The sequence below is a fragment of the Balaenoptera borealis genome (genome assembly GCF_965194805.1).
Source record: "Balaenoptera borealis genome assembly, chromosome: 19".
Taxonomy (NCBI): Eukaryota; Metazoa; Chordata; class Mammalia; order Artiodactyla; family Balaenopteridae; genus Balaenoptera; species Balaenoptera borealis.
The window spans coordinates 27,620,997-27,640,735 of record NC_138878.1 but is presented as its reverse complement, the minus strand read 5'-3'; the positions used below and the strand labels follow the sequence as shown (position 1 = coordinate 27,640,735).

General features: G+C 41.9%; 1 protein-coding gene across 1 annotated transcript in view; it reads left to right on the top strand.

Annotated features, from left to right (window-relative positions):
• Positions 1 to 19,739, top strand: part of CES5A (carboxylesterase 5A) — a 291,154-nt gene that overhangs the window by 151,887 nt on the left and 119,528 nt on the right. Inside the window, 1 exon segment of the mRNA XM_082367012.1 lies at positions 17,939 to 18,069. The gene's annotated coding sequence lies outside the window, so the exon portion shown is untranslated.

Below are 19,739 nucleotides of genomic sequence, written 5' to 3'. Positions count from 1 at the left end.
GGTCCATCCACCTCACTACAAATAACTCAATTTCGTTTCTTTTTATGGCTGAGTAATATTCCATTGTATATATGTGCCACATCTTCTTTATCCATTCATCTGTCAATGGACACGTAGGTTGCTTCCATTTCCTGGCTATTGTACATAGAGCTGCAATGAACATTGTGGTATATGACTCTTTTTGAATTATGGTTTCTCAGGGTATATGCCCAGCAGTGGGATTGCTGGGTTGTATGGTAGTTCTATTTTTAGTTTTTTAAGGAACCTCCATACTGTTCTCCATAGTGGCTGTATCAATTTACATTCCCACCAACAGTGCAAGAGGGTTGCCTTTTCTCCACACCCTTTCCAGCATTTATTGTTTGTAGATTTTTTTGATGATGGCCATTCTGACTGGTGTGAGGTGATACCTCACTGTAGTTTTGATTTACATTTCTCTAATGATTAATGATGTTGAGCATTCTTTCATGTGTTTGTTGGCAATCTTTATATCTTCTTTGGAGAAGTGTCTATTTAGGTATTCTGCCCATTTTTTGATTGGATTGTCTGTTTTTTTGACATTGAGCTGTATGAGCTGCTTGTAAATTTTGGAGATTAATCCTTTGTCAGTTGCTTCATTTGCAAATATTTTCTCCCATTCTGAGGGTTGTCTTTTCATCTTGTTTATGGTTTCCTTTGCTGTGCAAAAGCTTTGAAGTTTCATTAGGTCCCATTTGTTAATTTTTGTTTTTATTTCCATTTTTCTAGCAGGTGGGTCAAAAAGGGTCTTGCTGTGATTTATGTCAAAGAGTGTTCTGCCTATGTTTTCCTCTAAGAGTTTTATAGTGTCTGACCTTACATTTAGATCTTTAATCCATTTTGAGTTTATTTTTGTCAATTGGTAAAAGTGGGGTGTTAAAGTCCCGTACTATGATTGTGTTACTGTCGATTTCCCCTTTTATGGCTGTTAGCATTTGCCTTATGTATTGAGGTGCTCCTATGTTGGGTGCATAAATATTTACAATTGTTGTATCTTCTTCTTGGATTGATCCCTTGATCATTATATAGTGTCCTTCTTTGTCTCTTGTAATAGTCTTTATTTTAAAGTCTATTTTGTCTGATATGAGAATTGCTACTCCAGCTTTCTTTTGATTTCCATTTGCATGGAATATCTTTTCCCATCCCCTCACTTTCAGTCTGTATGTGTCCCTAGGTCTGAAGTGGGCCTCTTGTAGGCAGCATATATACGGGTCTTGTTTTTGTATCCATTCAGCCAGTCTGTGTCTTTTGGTTGGAGCATTTAATCCATTTACATTTAAGGTAATTATTGATATGTATGTTCCTATTACCATTTTCTTAATTGTTTTGGGTTTGTTATTGTAGGTCTTTTCCTTCTCTTGTGTCTCCTGCCTAGAGAAGTTCCTTTAGCATTTGTTGTAAAGCTGGTTTGGTGGTGCTGAATTCTCTTAGCTTTTGCTTGTCTGTAAAGCTTTTAATTTCTCCATCAAATCTGAATGAGATCCTTGCTGGGTAAAGTAATCTTGATTGTAGCTTTTTCCCTTTCATCACTTTAAATGTGTCCTGCCACTCCCTTCTGGCTTGCAGAGTTTCTGCTGAAAGATCAGCTGTTAACTTTATGGGGATTCCCTTGTATGTTATTTATTGTTTTTCCCTTGCTGCTTTTAATATTTTTTCTTTGTATTTAATTTTTGATAGTTTGATTAATATGTGTCTTGGCATATTTCTCCTTGGATTTATCCTGTATGGGACTCTCTGTGCTTCCTGGACTTGATTAACTATTTCCTTTCCCATATTAGGGAAGTTTTCAACTATAATCTCTTCAAATATTTTCTCAGTCCCTTTCTTTTTCTCTTCTTCTTCTGGAACACCTATAATTCGAATGTTGGTACATTTAATGTTGTCCCAGAGGTCTCTGAGACTGTCCTCAATTCTTTTCATTCTTTTTTTCTTTATTCTGCTCTGCAGTAGTTATTTCCACTATTTTATCTTCCAGGTCACTTATCCGTTCTTCTGCCTCAGTTGTTCTGCTATTGATTCCTTCTAGAGAATTTTTAATTTCATTTATTGTGTTCTTCATCACTGTTCATTTGCTTTTTATTTCTTCTAGGTCCTTGTTAAACGTTTCTTGTATTTTCTCCATTCTATTTCCAAGATTTTGGATCATCTTTACTATCATTACTCTGAATTCTTTTTCAGGTAGACTGCCTATTTCCTCTTCATTTGTTTTGTCTGGTGGGGTTTTACCTTGCTCCTTCATCTGCTGTGTGTTTCCCTGTCTTATCATTTGGCTTAACTTACTGTGTTTGGGGTCTCCTTTTCACAGGCTGCAGGTTCGTAGTTCCCATTGTTTTTGGTGTCTGTCCCCAGTGGCTAAGGTTGGTTCAGTGGGTTGTGTAGGCTTCCTGGTAGAGGGGACTAGTGCCTGTGTTCTGGTGGATGAGGCTGGATCTTGTCTCTCTGGTGGACAGGCCCACATCCGGTGGTGTGTTTTGGGGTGTCTGTGACCTTATTATGATTTTAGGCAGCCTTTCTGGTAATGGGTGGGGTTGTGTTCCTGTCTTGCTAGCTGTTTGGCCTAGGATGTCCAGCACTGTAGCTTGCTGGTCGTTGAGTGGAGCTGGGTCTTGGCGTTGAGATGGAGATCTCTGGGAGACTTTTGTCATTTGATATTATGTGGAGCTGGGAGGTCTCTGATGGACCAATGTCCTGAACTTGGCTCTCCCACCTCAGAGGCCCAGGCCTGACACCTGGCCAGGGCACCAAGACCCTGTCATCCACACGGCCAAGTATGTGGGGAGTTTCTTGCCTTTTGGGAGGTCTGAGGTCTTCTGCCAGCGTTCAGAAGGTGTTCTGTAGGACTTGTTCCACATGTAGATGTATTTCTGATGTATTTGTGGGGAGGAAGGTCATCTCCATGTCTTAATCTTCCGCCATCTTGAAGGTTTCCCTTAGCCACTATTTCTTGATTCTTGGAACTCTCTCTTGATTTTTGGGACAAGGCATTAGGCTGTCCTTCTTCTACATAGTTGTCTTTCCTCCAAACAAAGCCCTACCCTTGCTTACCCAAGCTCTCACCCATTCAAAGGAGAAAGGAAGAGACGGCTTTTGGACATACATCAGGGAATACATCAAAGTGAAGAATCCAAAGTGAACTTTGCTTGGATGACCCATTTCACCACTATTTCCCAAATGTCAGAATTGGTGAGGAGTGGGGGTCCTAGTTACACCCTTCATTTTTTCCTCTGAATCCTACCTGGTTACTTGGAAAGAGAAGAAGGTGGTACGTGGTGCTAACTCGGCTGACACAGGTGAGGATGGCAACCCACAAAGACGGTGAAGGGAGCATCACTTCTGAAGCAGCATGGGTAGACCATATCCTACTGCTAACAAATGGTGCCCCTCTATCTTCACCTCAGCCCCTGAGGATTCCTTGTTGGTGTATAGGAAAGTGCATCTCAGTTTTGAAACCTGGGGATATTGGGACCTGTGTTGTCATGAAGTTTCATGTGATCTTAAATAAAACTGCTACTGTTTCCTCAAATTAAAGAACTGAGAGTGCTCATTTTGTAAGTCAGTGAACTAGTAATTCATTTTATCAAGAACTTCATGACTTCTTGCTTATACAGATGTTACTGGACTTAATATGGGGTTACATCCTGATAAATCCATTGTAAGTTAAATATATCTTAAGTCAAAAATGCATTTATTACACCTCGGCTACCCTAAACGTGTTCAGAATGCTTACGTTAGCCTACAGTTGGGCAAAATCATCTAACACAAGCCTATTTCAAAATAAAGTGTTGACTAGCTCATGTAATTTATTGAACAGTGTACTGAAAGTGGAAAGCAGAATGGTTGTCTGGGTGCAGAATGGTTGTAAGCAGGTGGATCGTTTACCCTCATGATTGCGTGGCTGACTGGGAGCTGTGGCTTGCTGCCTCTGCCCAGCATTACAAGAAAGCATCCTACAGCATACCACTAGCCTGGGAAAAGATCAGAATTCGACATCTGGTTTCTACTGAATGTGTATTGCTTTTGCAACCATTGTAAAGTCAAAAAAATCACAGGTTGGACCATCATAAATTGGGGATTGTCTGTAGTAAAACATAAGCTCTTAGTGAGCCACTTAAATATTGACAAGAAGCTGCTTTTTCAACTCACTGAAGTAAATTTATGGTGCAGTGAAAAGAAGTTACATTACATTCCTGAGAAGGCAGAGAAGAAAATCTGATAAGAATGTCCCCTCTACTAGTGAATTATGACAGTGTTTTATTCATGAGGCTAAATCTAAATGCATTACATTTAAGCATGCAATAATGGAGCTTGACCTCCAGAATGAGATGTACAGGGAGAAGCTTGGGATCATGGTCTCCACATGCCCTGGGGAAAAGTCAACTGTCTGGGAATCTGAGGTTTAATCTTACTCTCAGCCAAGCACTAAGTCATGCACTGCACCAGCCAAACACTAAGTCATGCACTGCACCAGCCAAACACTGATGCCATTAGGACTTGGTCAGAATTCCATGGATGTGTTTAGAGTTGATGGCAGAAGTGTGAGTGTCAGATCCTACTTCACCCCTTTTCTCCTGTTCATGTAACATATCTCTCTCCCTTAGAATCATGAAATATCATGATTAAAGCAACCTCAGAGATACTCTGCATTGTGCAGGTGGGGAAACTGAGGTTCAGTGAGGAATAGTGACTTACCTGAGATCGCATTGCAAGTTACCAGCAGAGTTAGGAATCCAGGTCAGCTAATACTTTGGGGGCAATGACTGTAATCCTTGTCTAGCTCCAACTTCAGCCCTTCCCTAGAGGCTGAAATGGGATTGATTCTTTCAGTCATTAACTCTGAGCTATTATCATGTTCTCCCACCTAATAGCATCTTCATGGGCCCATCATCAATATTAATGGATGGTGAATGTGTGGACTTTGCCACAGCTCATAAATGCAATGGGGGCCACACTTTATACATAGAAAGATGGGCAGTTTGAATTCTTTGGGGATTTGTTTAGACTTGATTCTTGCATTCTTAGGCTCTAGTCTCTCAGCAAGGCAATCAGTGACTGATCTGTGGCAGAGAACATAGATCACATTGACCTTGGCCTTCAGGAACATATTGATAGTGTGGCTCAGAGGGCAGCCACCCTGGGAGACCTGCTCAAGGTCCAGGTCCCAAACTTCCCAACCAGCCCTATTGACCACCATCCTCATTAGGGCTCCTTACCTTGTAATTAAACTGGAGGGCTTTCTTTTGCATCCCTTGCTTACTCCCTGCTGTCTTGATTCAGTGGCCTTGATCATATTATTCTCATTTTCTTCAATGCCCTTGCACCCAGATATGCAAATATTCAAATCTTATCCACCTGGCCCATCTAAATTCAAGTAACTGTACCACTTTTACATAACATGTCAATGCCTTTGATGAAATACAGTTTTTGCATGGCTGTTTCTGATGCCTTTGCTGTGCTCCTTGGCACGTGGCACAGTGCTGTATACAGACATGTTCTTCATTATGTGTAAGTTGGGCGAATGAATGAATGAATGATTAAAGAAATGATTGAGCAGAAAAGCAATCCTTCTGAGAATCTTTCACCAAATTGAGGACCACAGAAACTGAAGTTTTGTCATCCCACCTAAAAAAAAAACTATTTAAAAATGTGCTCCTTATCTATTGCTACATTAAAAAACCACCGTCAAAATTGGTGTCTTAAAGCATCAAGTTATTATCTCTATTGGTTATGTGGACTGAATGATCTCAGCTGGGTGTTTTTTACTTGAGGTCTCACACAGTTTTAGTCCTATGCAGGCTGAGGTTGCAGTCATCTGCAGTCATCTGAAGGCTTGACTGGGCTGGATGTCCAAAATGGTGCACTCATGGCTGGCAGTTAATGCTAGGTGTTAGACCATCTATACTTGTTGAGTAGACTGGACCATCTACACTTAGCCTCTCCATGTGGCTTGGACTTCTTACAACATGGCAGCTGATTGCCAGAAGACAGCATCCTAAGACTGAGTATTCCAAGAGAGCCAGGAGGAAGCTGCAAGGTTTCTTATGACCTGGTCTCAGAAACCCAGAATGTTATTTCCACTTCATTTTATTGGTCAAGCAAGTCAGTAAGGCCAGCCCAATTATAAGGAGTGGGAGTAGTGTATGTGTGCAGAGAGGGAAAGCATTGACAGTGTCTGTCTTTGGAGATTATCCAGCTATTAAGCAAATATATTATCCCAGAGAGCAACCTACCTCTATGAGCACTTTCCTTCATCAGGTTAACTACCGCACTGCTGAACTCTGGGGACAGCTTCAATACTAGGAAATATTTTGGAAAGGTAGGTGGCAGGAAGAATGAGAGGGAGAAGTCAGGGATTTGTGATAATGGTTAAGGAATCAGGCCTGGGAGAGATAATACAGGGTATAAAATGAGGATATTAGGGAGAGGGTATTGGGGGAGGGTGGGGTGAGTGCTGAAGAAAAATGTTACCTACTTCCTTTACTGGCTCCATGTATGCTGGGGGTGGGTTGGAGAGAAATGCAAGCACAGTTGATAAAAGTATTGTAAAATATATTTATTTATTATTTAAATCACATGTAATTATAATGAAGATTATTTTAAAAGATTTATAAAAGCAACCATAATCCCACCAACTGGACACAACGGTGTTCGTTTTTCTTTCCAGTCTTAATTCCTCCTTATGTATATTTTACATCTCTGTTGTCATCCTGCTTTGGGAATGGGTTCTATACTTTTCATCCAGAGTCATTGTATAAATGCTTCTCCATGTTAGCTGCTGTCTTTGCCTGCATTGTTTTTGGTTTGTTTTTTTTTTTTAATTTTTATTGGAGTATAGTTGATTTACAATGTTGTGTTAGTTTCAGGTGTACAGCAAAGTGAATCAGTTACACATATACATATATCCACTTTTTTTAGATTCTTTTACCATATAAGCTATTACAGAGTATTGAGTAGAGTTCCCTGTGCTATTGTTTTAGAGACTGCATCCCATTCCAGCTGAGGGAGATTTGTTATGGGCCAATGAACTGAACATGATTAGCAAGGGTGACTCAGGTCTCTTGTGGTCCTGTCACCCATTGGTGAATGGGTAAGGCTCCAGGGAAGATGAACCTGGCCCCTCCAGGCTCTGGGGGGCTTTCTGTGACCTGGCTGCCCTACTTGGGATGAAGCCCTAGGGGTGCTTCATAAATGTTTGTAGCTGCCAGCAGGAAATACCCTTCCTTTAAGTGGGGACACAAGCCAAGTATTTTCCTCCTTCTCTCTTCAACCTTGCAAGGAGCTGCTGGTTTCTTAAATCAGTTAAGCTAGAGCACAAAGGTTTAGATTTCTCATCTCTTATAAAGGTTTCCATTTCTTCCAGAAAGGGGATTTAATTTTACTGCTGTAGCAATTTTTCGCCGCAAGAATCTGCTTACTTCTTTTCCTGATAGTGAGATGCCAGGCTTGGCACATTCTGGGCAGGTAGAGGGCATCCCCCTCCAGCTACAATGCCCTCTGCTCTCCACCCATTTAAATCCCATTTCACATCATTTCATGTCCTCCTTGAAGCCATCCTTGGCCTTTCACACCCACACCCAGGTTTCTGACATCTTAAAACATTTACTATTTGCTCATAGTCACATTCTCCTAGAGGGCAGCATGATGTCGTAAACAGACCCTGGACTGGAAAGCAAGATACTTCAAATCTTGTCCCATTGCTAACCATCTGTGTGACCTCAGCTAAGTCTTTGCACCCCCCTGGGCTTTAGCTGCTCCAATTTTCAAATGAGGGGCTGATCCTCATTCTTTCTTCCAGCTATGATTCTAATCTGAGTCTTTTGACCTTTGAGGTCGCGCTTGTGTGGAAATTTGGTCAATTCATGCTCATTCTTCCCAATGACCCTGAGTCTTCCTGATCATCAGACATCATCTGAACAGTGCTGAAATGGGTATTGTTATTGACAATATGAGTCTCTTCCACAATTTGCCTCTTGCCCTTCCCCTTGCTTATCTCCTTTTCATCCAGTAAGTAGAATTCAGGCCCTGTTCTTTCTTTCGTTTGAAGCTATCAGTCTCTGATTATGATAAAGTACAACAAATGGAAACATACTTTTTGAAGGCCGTACTTGAAACGCTAATGCAACGTGCCACAGACCAATCCCAACAGAATGCCCACAAACCAATTCCATTCTCCTTTGATGAGGCAGAGATGCAAGGCAAGAACTACTTCTCTAAGAGGGAGAAGTGATTAGCTGGAGGGCAGCCAAGTCCCAGCTATCTCTGTCACCAGAGCATGAAGGCCCATTGCAAGGACAAGTGATCCATCCTGGAAGCCCATGTTTGCTTCGCCCAAAATTGCTGAAGATTTAGTTATGATAAAGACGGTTATACACAATGCTGAAGGAGATGGACATGATTTGGCTTAAAATCAGAAAAAGTCAGAGCTTTCTGAGGCTGTTTTTATGTCCTAAAATATGATGTCCAGTGGAGAAACCACCATTCTGGTTAGCCAGAAGCCACCAAGTGATAGAACCTTCATAATATCCGGTCAAGACCACAACCTGCCTTTATGATTTACATCCACTGTATTCCCTCATCCTTCCACCCGAGGCACATACCCTACAGTCCTCTGCCTCTGGGCTCTCCCTCATATTCTTCTCTCTGCTTGCACTGGCCCATATCATCCTTATTAACATTCTATTCACTGTTTGGGGCAAAAAGGCGCTTAAACAGTGCCTCTGCTATGGGCTTTGGAGTCTGAATGACTTGGGTTTAAATCCCGGCTCTTCTACTTCTAGGGCAGGCTACTTCTCTTAGCCTCAATTTTCTCAGTTGTAAAATGTGGCTAATAATATACCAGCCTTGCAGGGCTATTGTGAAGATTTTTTGAGATGTCAGAAGGCTTGCAGCACTGAACATAGTTCCTGACATATAGCAGGGGCCCAATGAGTGGCATTAACTATTATTTCCCTTATGTATACCTTTTGGGGGGCAGTAATGTAGTACTATATTTATGTAGCTATATAACTCATCCCACTGCTCGATAGAAACTTCTTGAAGGTAGGAATTATTTGGCACTCCTGTCTGTCACATTCTGTGCCAAGCACAAAGCTTTGGACAGAGTAGATTCTTAATATGTTTTGTTCAGATGAATTAAATATGCCACTTTACCTGCCTTTTCCTCTTGGCAATACCCAACAAAGACAGTTGAAAGTCAAAATTTAAAAACAGGGCAAGAAATAATTCCTTTCTACATTTTTAGGCCACATCCTCTGAGGTTCAGCTTTGGGGTCTTGCCTCTTAAACTGTAAATTCCTGGGAGTGGGGAGGGGATTGAGACCATGACCTTTTATGTGTGCTTTTGGTATTTAGTGCTCTGCAGGGCACTTGCTGAATATTTAAGTGTTGCTATTCATGATAAAAGCTTGAAGAGTGACAGATTGAGGAGCAGAAAGACAACTTGGTAATGGATTTTATCTCAGATAAATGCAGGAGAAAGTCTGCTTAAAGGTTGTAATTGTCCTAACAATTCTAGCCACATTCTGAAATCCTGTTCTCTCACAAATGAAGCTCTGGGGTTTCTGGGTTTAATTTTTGTCATGAGCCCCTGGGCACCATTCCTGACAGTGGAGGGAGAGGCCTGGTGTTTGGGCAGCCCTTCTCCTGGAGTACCAATGTAAGATCCTTTGGGCAAGAATTATCTACATTTTTCTTAGGAATCATTCAGGCTGTAAGGAAGCTGTCACCCAGACTGACTTCGGGTTCCATGTTGGTGACCCTGGCAAGATAAATAAAGCTTTGGGCTCAGCAGAGGCAGTGTAACACAGTGGTTAAGAGCATGGACACTGGAGCCAGACTTTCTGGGTTTACATCCCCGCTCCTACCCTTGCTTGCTTGTGACCTTACACAAGTTATTCAATTTCATCAAGCCTCAGTGTCCCCATCTGTCCAATGGGTATGTGATAGTAAGAGTGTCTACCTCATAGGGTTGTTATGTGGATCAAAGGTGTTGGAGTACATAAATTACCTAGAACGGCACCTAAAATGTAGTAAGTGCTCTGTAAGTGTTGGCTATTATTATTTTTGAACCATAAGGGTTGTTCTCCCAAATCATATGAAAAGCTGTGTATCATATGCTTCTTTTGTACCTCAGCTTGGCTGATCCTCATCCCTGTGTTGTGAGGTGAGCCCAGGGGTGGGCAGGGGAAACTTCTGCTCTAGGCAGGAGACAAAGGGAGCTGTGGCAGCAAGGATGACATAAGGGGGACAGATATGGAGATATATAGGAGGAGTCATGGTGGTTACATGTGAAGCTAAGGGACAGGGAAGATCCAGGAGTGGCTCCCAGGTGACTGAGACACAGGATCTGTTGGTGGTGACACCATAGGAAGAGAGGTTCACATGGGGAGGCTGGGCTTGAGAAACCAGTAGAATATTGGGATAGCAGGTGGCGATGTCTAAAAAGTGTTGCAAATGTGACTATGGGAGTTGGGAGAGAGGTCCAAATAGAGCTATAGATTTAGGAGTCACCAGTGTTTGCAGTGAATGCCACGAGAACCAGTAAGATCCTTCAGACAGCTTGCAGCCAACTGTCCAGTGTCTAGACCAGGGCTGGATAATAAATATTTTAGGCTTTGCAGGCTATATGATCTTTATTGCAAGTACTCAACTCTGGCATTTTGGCTTGAAAGCCACCATGGACGATACATAAGTGAATGGATGTGGCTGTGTTCCAACACAATTTTATTTACAAAAACACATGGGCCATAATTTGCCCCCCACCTGCTCCAGACCATCATCTTACACATAGTAAGTATACAACAAATATTTGTTGGCTTAATCTACCTGTTCCAGAAATTGTCTGAAGTCAAGATTTTTTAAAATAATTAAATTTCTAAGAATTTAAACTCTTGTTAGTAATACATCAAGACACTCACAAAATCAAGTAGAAGAGAGGATGTTTGGATTTCTGCTGCCATCCATAAAACAAGAAGCCCTGAATCAGAGATGTGCCATTGAATTTCAAAGTATACAGCCGGAAACCTGCTCTGAACCTAGGTCCTAGGCCCTCAGCCAAGTATGATAACTCAGACTGGTGAATTATAGGGCCAGGTGATGAGAGAACCATTGGATGTTAAACCCCTGAGGACCAGGGCTGGTGGGGAAGGTGAGAGGCCTGGCTTCTCGGAGAGCTCTCAGGTGTCCTGGGTGGCACGCTCATCAGGTCCGGGAAGTTGATTGCAAATGTGTTAAATAATTAAGAAACTGCCCACAAGTATTTGTAGCTAAATTACAAAGAAGCAGATGTAGGAGGAAATGGGAGGAAATCAAAAAGAAGATGAAGAATTGAAGCCATGTAAGGGAGTAGGCATTTTGCACTCAGGGAAATAGTCATAGAAAACTTGCGGGGGAGAGAGAGAGAGAGAGAGAGATTGAGACCCCAACCCTTCCCTCCAAACAATAGGGAGATATAGCAGATTATAAGTAGTAGTCAAAACACACAATGCAAGGGCTGAGGGGTTCAGCTACTAAATCATGGCTGAAGCATACAGAAGATGTTCCCCCTCCTTCGTGTCTTATACTTTTGGCTGTTGGATCAAACCCCCAAAGTCCGTCTCTTGCTTTTGAAGACTGAAGCTGTGCAACTCAATTCCCTGGCCACCTTCCTGGGGACGATTCTAAGGTCTTGGATATCAAGTAAAGGGAGAAAGCCTAGAGAAGAGGCTAGTATTTGACCACAGGTTGTGAATGACTCCTTTATCTGTTTCCAAAAAAGAGTGAGAGTGTGAAGAAACCCACAGCTCCTGGGCAGTCGGTGTGGCTCTGAGCTAGAGTGTGGTCTGTGGCTGCAGTGATGGAAGCAGCTGTGTGCCAATTTTGATGCATATGTGCATATATGCACACATGCATTTACAGACACACATTCACATACATGTGTACATGTATGTGTGTATATATACATGTATATATGTATATTGCGTGTGTGTGTATACATGGACAGGTATTTTTTAAATGCGTAAATTGGTTGCTAACACAAATGTCCTGCACTGTCTGAATCTGTCCATCTCTGATTTCAGGCAATGAGAGTTCAAGTACAGTGAGTGCAGGGGAGCCAGAGATTCTGCATTTGGTTCCTGAGTGTGAATAGTTAGTGCTTGTATAGCAAGGGGTCAAAAGGAATACCAGATTTTAAAAATCAAGATATTTATTTTTTTAATTTAGAGATTAAAAACATCTGTATTTCTGAACCCACTCTCCCACATGGCAGCACCTGCTGGAGCCGAGCAGGGGTAGCTAGCTCTGCTTCAGCCTCAGCCTGCACTCCAGTCTCCATGGGCCTGTCTGGCCTGCTTCTCAGGGTGGCGGTATCTGCTTGCCCTGAAGGCTTTGTGATTAGTCCCTTGGCTTCCATGCTCAAGCCTATCTTCTCCACTTTGCCGTCAAACTGTTCTTTCTGGAACTCAATTTCAATCAGACCACATCTTGCCCAAGGCTCCCCAGTCCCTAAGGCAAAGCCAGAGCTCCTGCCTGGTATACAGAGCTCTCCTCTCCATCACCCACCACAGCCTCCTCCTTCCCTTTCATTTCTCACACTTCCTACCACCATCTCTACACTCCAACAACACACAGCCCTCAACTCTTCTAGAAAGTGCCCTGCTCTTTCATCAGACCATTGCACATGCTTTCCACCAACCCAAACTCCTGGTGGATTTCTGCTTATGCTTCAAGACCCAGCTCATTTGCTACCTTCTGTGTGAAAGCTCACCTGATCTCTGCCCCCTCCCCCTTGCTCCCACAGTCCTCTGCTGATGCTTCTTTAGTATGCTACTTATTACGACATTGTAATTGTCTGGGCATGGATTTGGGGGTTATATCTAGATTTGAATCCTAACTCTTCGGCTTTCTACTGTGTGGCTTTTAACAAGTTATATTAACTTCTTTGGGCCTCAGTCTTATGATCTGCAAAATATGGCTATTAAGACCTATCACAGGATTGTTGGGAGGTCTGTGTGTAATTTAAGTGTGTCAAAGGGCTTACTTAGCACAGTGCCTAGGACACAGTAAGTACTGAATAAATTTTAGCTTTTCTTTTTTTTCTTCTCCACTTGACCTTGAGCTCGCAGGGATCAGGAACATGACTTGAATATCTTGGTAACCCAAGTGCCTAACTTGTGTTTATAGTGTGGTTCCAATATTTTATGTTGTTGATGAAAACACAACCCAGTGGATAGTAGGAGATCAGTGCCTGTTTGGTTGAATGGTGTGGTGGTTTGAATTATTGGTCCCAAATTTTTACACCCCTGTAGTCATGGCTTCATGATGGACAGAGTGAAATTCTCCATTTCTTGACTCTGGGATTGTCCACCTAACTTTTTGGCCATTGGGAAGTTAGAGGATGTGATTCAAGAAGAGGCTTGAAATGTCTTGGGTGACTGGGTTTACCCTCCTTTGTGCTTCTTCCATTGCCATAAGGAAGACATGCCCCAGAGACTGGTCCCAGAAGAGTGAGAACTATGTGAAACAGACCTGAATCTAATTCATGGCCTGGAGTCAAACCTAGTTGAACCTCGTCTAGAACAGCCGAACTCTAGCCAGTCTCTTACCTACTAAGTTATGTGGTGGTCTTTTACATAGGAAAAGCTGGAGTTACACATGCTCAGAAAGAGGAAAAGAACTGATTACTACCGTCTAGTTTTTGTGGTCTGGTTTTAAGGACTAGTCATGCAAACATGAAACAATACATCATGGGGAAAATTTAGGGAGCAGCATTGCTGAAATATGGGAGTGAGGTTGATGATGAAAAAAATACGTTGAAACTCAAGTCATATGAAGGGTTATGGCTGAGCTCTTCTGCTTGAATTTTATATCCAGACCTGAATGAAGAAAAGTCCTCTAACAGCCGGAGTAAGGAGGGGCCCTCGTCTGATTGCCCATTTCATGGGCATGGACTCTTAGAATCCTCTCACTGGGAGAGATTTCCAGAGTTCATCTGGCCCAGCTTCTTGTCCCCTGCACAAATGTATTCTGTGACATCCTGATGGAAGCTGATCCAAATTTAGTCACTTACGTGCTGTGTGATCTTAGATAACTACAAAAAAATGTTGGAGTCAGACAGACTTGGTTTTAAATCCCAGCATTGTGACCTTAAGAATTTACTCATTTTTGGATCTTTCATCTCCACTTGAAAATAGAAATAATGAGAATGCCTACCTCACAGAGCTACTGGGAGAGTTAACTAGACAAAAAATGGCACATTCATCACAGCACCTGGCATCAAATGCAATGGCTCCCTTCCTGCTTTGGACCAGAACAGAATACACCAACCCGCTGCTATACGAAAGCCTTCTGACATCTCTGTAAAGAGGGGGAGGGGGAGAACCAAGCTGAGCTCCAACTGGGCCCTACCATGGTCCAATCCAGATGCTGAGCCTGCTGGCCTGAATCAGGTGTCTCCTTCCCAACTCACTTGATGGGGCATTTCAATTTTAAATTGTCAATTGTCAGCACATTTGAATGTCCTTGGGACTAGCAAAACATCAGAGCCAATTATTGACTGTTTCATTGATTTAATCAGATAGTTTTGCACAAATTGTAATCCATAAAATTCCGGGCTTCTTGTAGTCATCCATAAGCAGAGTTTCATTGTAACTTAAAATGGAAATTACCCATCATCCCTGTAAGGTGGGATCTAGAAAAGCAGAGATGGATCAATGTGAGCTACGATGCATGTAGAAAATGGGGGAGGGGATGGTTCAGAGACCAGAGAGCAAGTTCTAAATGAGCTGGACTGTGCATCTGAATGAGAAGAGAAGACAGAAAAGGAGGTTGGGGGCAGGTCAGGAACACCTTGAATAACATGAGGAGTTTGACCTTTGTAGGCATTAGGAAACCATTGAAAGTTTTTGAGCAAGAAAATGACATGGCAGAGCTTTGCTTCAGGGAGATAACTCTGGCAAGAAGGAGGGAATGGATTGGTTTGGTAGGGGGCGGTAAAACTAGAGACGGAAGAATATTTAGGAGTCTATTGCAAGAGTCAACTGGACAAGAGGTGATAAAAGTTGTGCTTGGGTCCTGGAAAATAGAGAACAAATATGGGACATATTGCAGTGAAAAATCTACAGGGCTTATTGACTGACCAGGAAAGGCAAAGAGAGAGGGAAAGATGACTCAGGTTTTAAGCCCAGGGAAAGTGACTTGAGTTATCTAATTTAACATGCAGGATGTGGAGCATACCTAGCGTCACCAGGTTTTTCTCATTTATGCTTAATGCGTATATATGTGTATATATAGCTCCATGTATATATAGAACAGTATAAAATAAATCAATAGCCCGTTACACACACACACACACACACACACACACACACACACACACACACACGCTCTCTATTCCAATTCAATATTCGTTCGCTTTAACTGTATGTAATTATGGATATTGTGAAATGAGGGTATAAGGCTTTCTAACTTCATCTGAGAAATTACAGTTTTCATACTGACAGTGTAGGGATTATATTTTAGGATTTTGAAACTATTGTTAGTCCTACTGATAATAGTAGCTGCAGTTGACTGAGTACTTATGTGCCAATGCTTTTCACACATCACTTCACTTGTCCTCGCAACAGTCTTTGAAATGGACTCTGTTAAGGGTCTCCCCAAGCCACTCCCAACTCCATCTCTCCTTGCTTCCCACAATAAAGGCTGGCCTCCTTTGCAATAGGCGTAGCCACATAACCCAGGTCTACACAAGGAAAACGTAAATGACATCTGCTTGGAATGTTCTAGGTAAGACAGTGACCTCCTGATAGCAGTATAAAAGGAGACTGAGCTGGCACTTCCTCTGTCCCCATATTACCAGCTTGAACATGGCATATATGCTTAAAACAGCCATTTGTGACCATAGGTGACACACATGTAGATGAAAAGCCAGTGGCTCAGGATATCAGAAGACAAACTGTGTGACCTCAGTGACACTGTTGAGCCACCGAACCAGCCTTGGAACCACTACATCTAGGCTTCTTGATAAGTGAGACAATAGATATCTGCAATGTTCAAGCCACCATTGGTTGTTTTTCTATTATTTACAGACATATGCACCCTGATGTTCAGAACTTGTCTGGGCCCAAGCCAGGAAATGGTGGAGCTGGAAATCAAACCCAGGTCTTTCTGACTCCAAAGCAATACTATTAGCTGTCACACATCCTCCCTTCCAATACCCATACGGAACAATGTGAAGGCTTATTTTGTTGTATGTGATGGATACATCTGCCGTCTTTTCCATGGTCTCCATTGCTTACTTCTTCCTCCACAGTTTTCGCTGTCTCTTAAGTGTCAGACGCTGAGTGAAACCATAGGAGTTAGTAAGATGATTATGATTGAATCCCTGTCCTCAAGTTCATGATACAGAGGAGGGGTTGGCAAGCTATGGTCCACAGGCCCAGTTTGGCCCACTCCCTGTTTTTGTACAACCTGCAAACTAAGAATGGTTTTTATATTGTCAAATGGTTGAAAGAAAATCAAAAGAAGAATATTTCATGACCTGTAAAAATTACATGAAACTCAAATTCAAGTTTAGTGTTCATAAATACAATTATATTAAAATACAGCCAGGCCCATTTGTTTAGGTATTACCTATGGCTTCAACTGCAGAGCTGAATAGTTGCAACAGAGATCATATGGCCTGCAAAACCTAAAATATTTAGTACCTGGCCCTTTACAGAAAAAGTTTGCTGATCCTTGTTCTGGAGGAGTGGGGGCATCTAGAGAGGGATTAGGCAAATGAACAACTCATTCCAGGTAAGGGAAAGGGAAGAGATGTATACTTGAAGTACTTAGAAAAATATCCCAAAGTAACAGAAGAATCCAAAGCTCTGAGTCTTATTGCTAGACTTTTCCCATTTAAAGATAGATTCTAAAAGAGGTTGGAGGTGGGAGTGGACCAGGAGGTCTGTCAGGTTGACTTACCTTTGTCTAATGTCTTTTGTTACTTGTCATTCCTTAGACACAGGACCCTGTGCTCCAGTAGGTTTGAACTCCACCCAAATGGAGAGAACAATGATGAATTCTTTTAATACACACTATAAAATTACCTTGGAAAAAATTAATTGACCTTTTAATTAAGGCCCTCAGAGCCTCCACATATTGGCTTTTGCCTGAAACTCTTTTTTTTTTTTTTTTTTTTTAATTTTATAGCTACTTTATTTATTTATTTATTTATTTATTTTTGGCTGTGTTGGGTCTTCGGTTCGTGCGAGGGCTTTCTCTAGTTGCGGCAAGTGGGGGCCACTCTTCATCGCGGTGCGGGGACCGCTCTTCATCGCGGTGCGCGGGCCTTTCACTGTCGCGGCCTCTCTTGTTGGGGAGCACAGGCTCCAGACGCGCAGGCTCAGTAGTTGTGGCTCACGGGCCCAGCTGCTCCGTGGCATGTGGGATCTTCCCAGACCAGGGCTCGAACCCGTGTCCCCTTCATTAGCAGGCAGATTCTCAACCACTGCGCCACCAGGGAAGCCCTGCCTGAAACTCTTATGCTGGAGATTTTGGTGAGCACATGAGCCATTCCTCTCAAATCCTAGTTCCTGTCAAGCAGGTCCTGCTATCCTCAGGGACACCACGTACCTTGGACACATCCCTGTGTTGGTGGAAAAAGACCTTTCCATGAACCTAACTCTAAAAATCAATAGAACTGTTTAATTTTCTTTCTTTTTTTTTCCTCAAAGAAAGTGGCAGGGCGTCTCTTGCAATAATAATTGTGCTTGTTGTTGGCACATAATCACACAACTGATCACTTTTCTGTCCATATTGATTCTGACTCTTAAAATAGCCGTGACCCAAATAATTTGATCATAATGAAAACTGGTGAAACTATGTAAAAGTACACTTCTGATGTACTAACAAAAGAGACTTTTGAGCTCAATGAACTCATACCCTTTTCGTCTTTATCTTACAGATGAAGACACTGAACTTTGTGAGAAAGGCAGCTAATCAATGGCAGATCATGTATGTTTTCCAATTATCATGAAAATGAAGACCAAGGCTACCTGGCACCTTTGTCAATCACATGTGTGGTTTAGAGGCAGGGTGAGTCTATAATTTGTTATCAAAACTGAAATACTTTGGCTCAACAGGCATAAAGCAAAACTGTTCACCAAGACCAACAGTCACCCTATATGTAGGTAAGGCAGGTGCAGTAGGTCATGTAGACCTTTGGACTCATTCTTTTTTTTTTAATTTTTATTTTATATTGGAGTATAGTTGATTTACAATGTTGTGTTCATTGCAGGTGTATAGCAAAGTGATTCAATTATGTATATACATATATCCATTCTTTTTCAGATTCTTTTCCCGTATAGGTTATTACAGAATATTGAGTAGAGTTCCCTGTGCTATACAGTAGGTCCTTGTTGATTATCTATTTTATGTATAGTAGTGTGTATGTGTTAATCCCAAACTCCTAATTTATCCCTCCCCTCACCTTTCCCCTTTGGTAACCATAAGTTTGTTTTCAAAGTCTGTAAGTCTGTTTTTGTTTTATAAATTAGTTCATTTGTATCATATTTTTTAGATTCTACATATAAGTGATATATTAGTCTTTCTCTCTCTTACTTAGTATGATAATCTCTAGGTCCATCCATGTTGCTGCAAATGGCATTATTTCATTCTTTTTTATGTCTGAGTGATATTCCATTGTATATATGTACCACATTTTCTTTATCCATTCCTCTGTTGATGGACATTGAGGTTGCTTCCATGTCTTGGCTATTGTAAATAGTGCTGCAATGAACACTGGGGTGCATGTATCTTTTCAAATTATGGTTTTCTCCAGATATATGCCCAGGAGTAGGATTGCTGGATCGTATGGCAACTCTATTTTTAGTTTTTTTTTTTTTTTCATATTAGATCTGTTTCTTTTACTTTTTTTTAAAAAAATTTATTTATTTATTTATTTATTTTTGACTGTGTTGGGTCTTCGTTTCTGTGTGTGGGCTTCCTCTAGTTGCGGCAAGCGGGGGCCACTCTTCATCGCGGTGTGCAGGCCCCCCACTATCACGACCTCTCTTGTTGCGGAGCACAGGCTCCAGACGCACAGGCTCAGTAGTTGTGGCTCACGGGCCCAGTTGCTCCCCGGCATGTGGGATCTTCCCAGACCAGGGCTCGAACCCGTGTCCCCTTCATTGGCAGGCGGACTCTCAACCACTGCGCCACCAGGGAGCCCTATTTTTAGTTTTTTAAGGAACCTCCATACTGTTCTCCATAGTGGCTGTATCAATTTACATTCCCACCAACAGTGCAAGAGGGTTCCCTTTTCTCCACTCCCTCTCCAGCATTTATTGTTTGTAGATTTTTTGATGATGCCCATTCTGACTGGTGTGAGGTGATATCTCATTTTAGTTTTGATTTGCATTTCTCTAATGATTAATGATGTTGAGCATCCTTTCATGTGTTTGTTGGCAATCTGTATATCTTCTTTGGAGAAATGTCTATTTAGGTCTTCTGCCCATTTTTGGATTGGGTTGTTTGTTGTTTTGATATTGAGCTGCTTGTAAATTTTGGAGATTAATCCTTTGTCAGTCGGCAGGCAGATTCTTCACCGCTGCACCACCAGGGAAGTCCCTAGAGTAAATTTTTGAGATAAATGATTTTCAGAATGGATCACAAAGCGAACCCAGCTCTATGTTATATGTAAGAGATACATCTAAAACAAAGACACAGAAAAACAAATATATACCAGGGAAATATAAACACAAAGA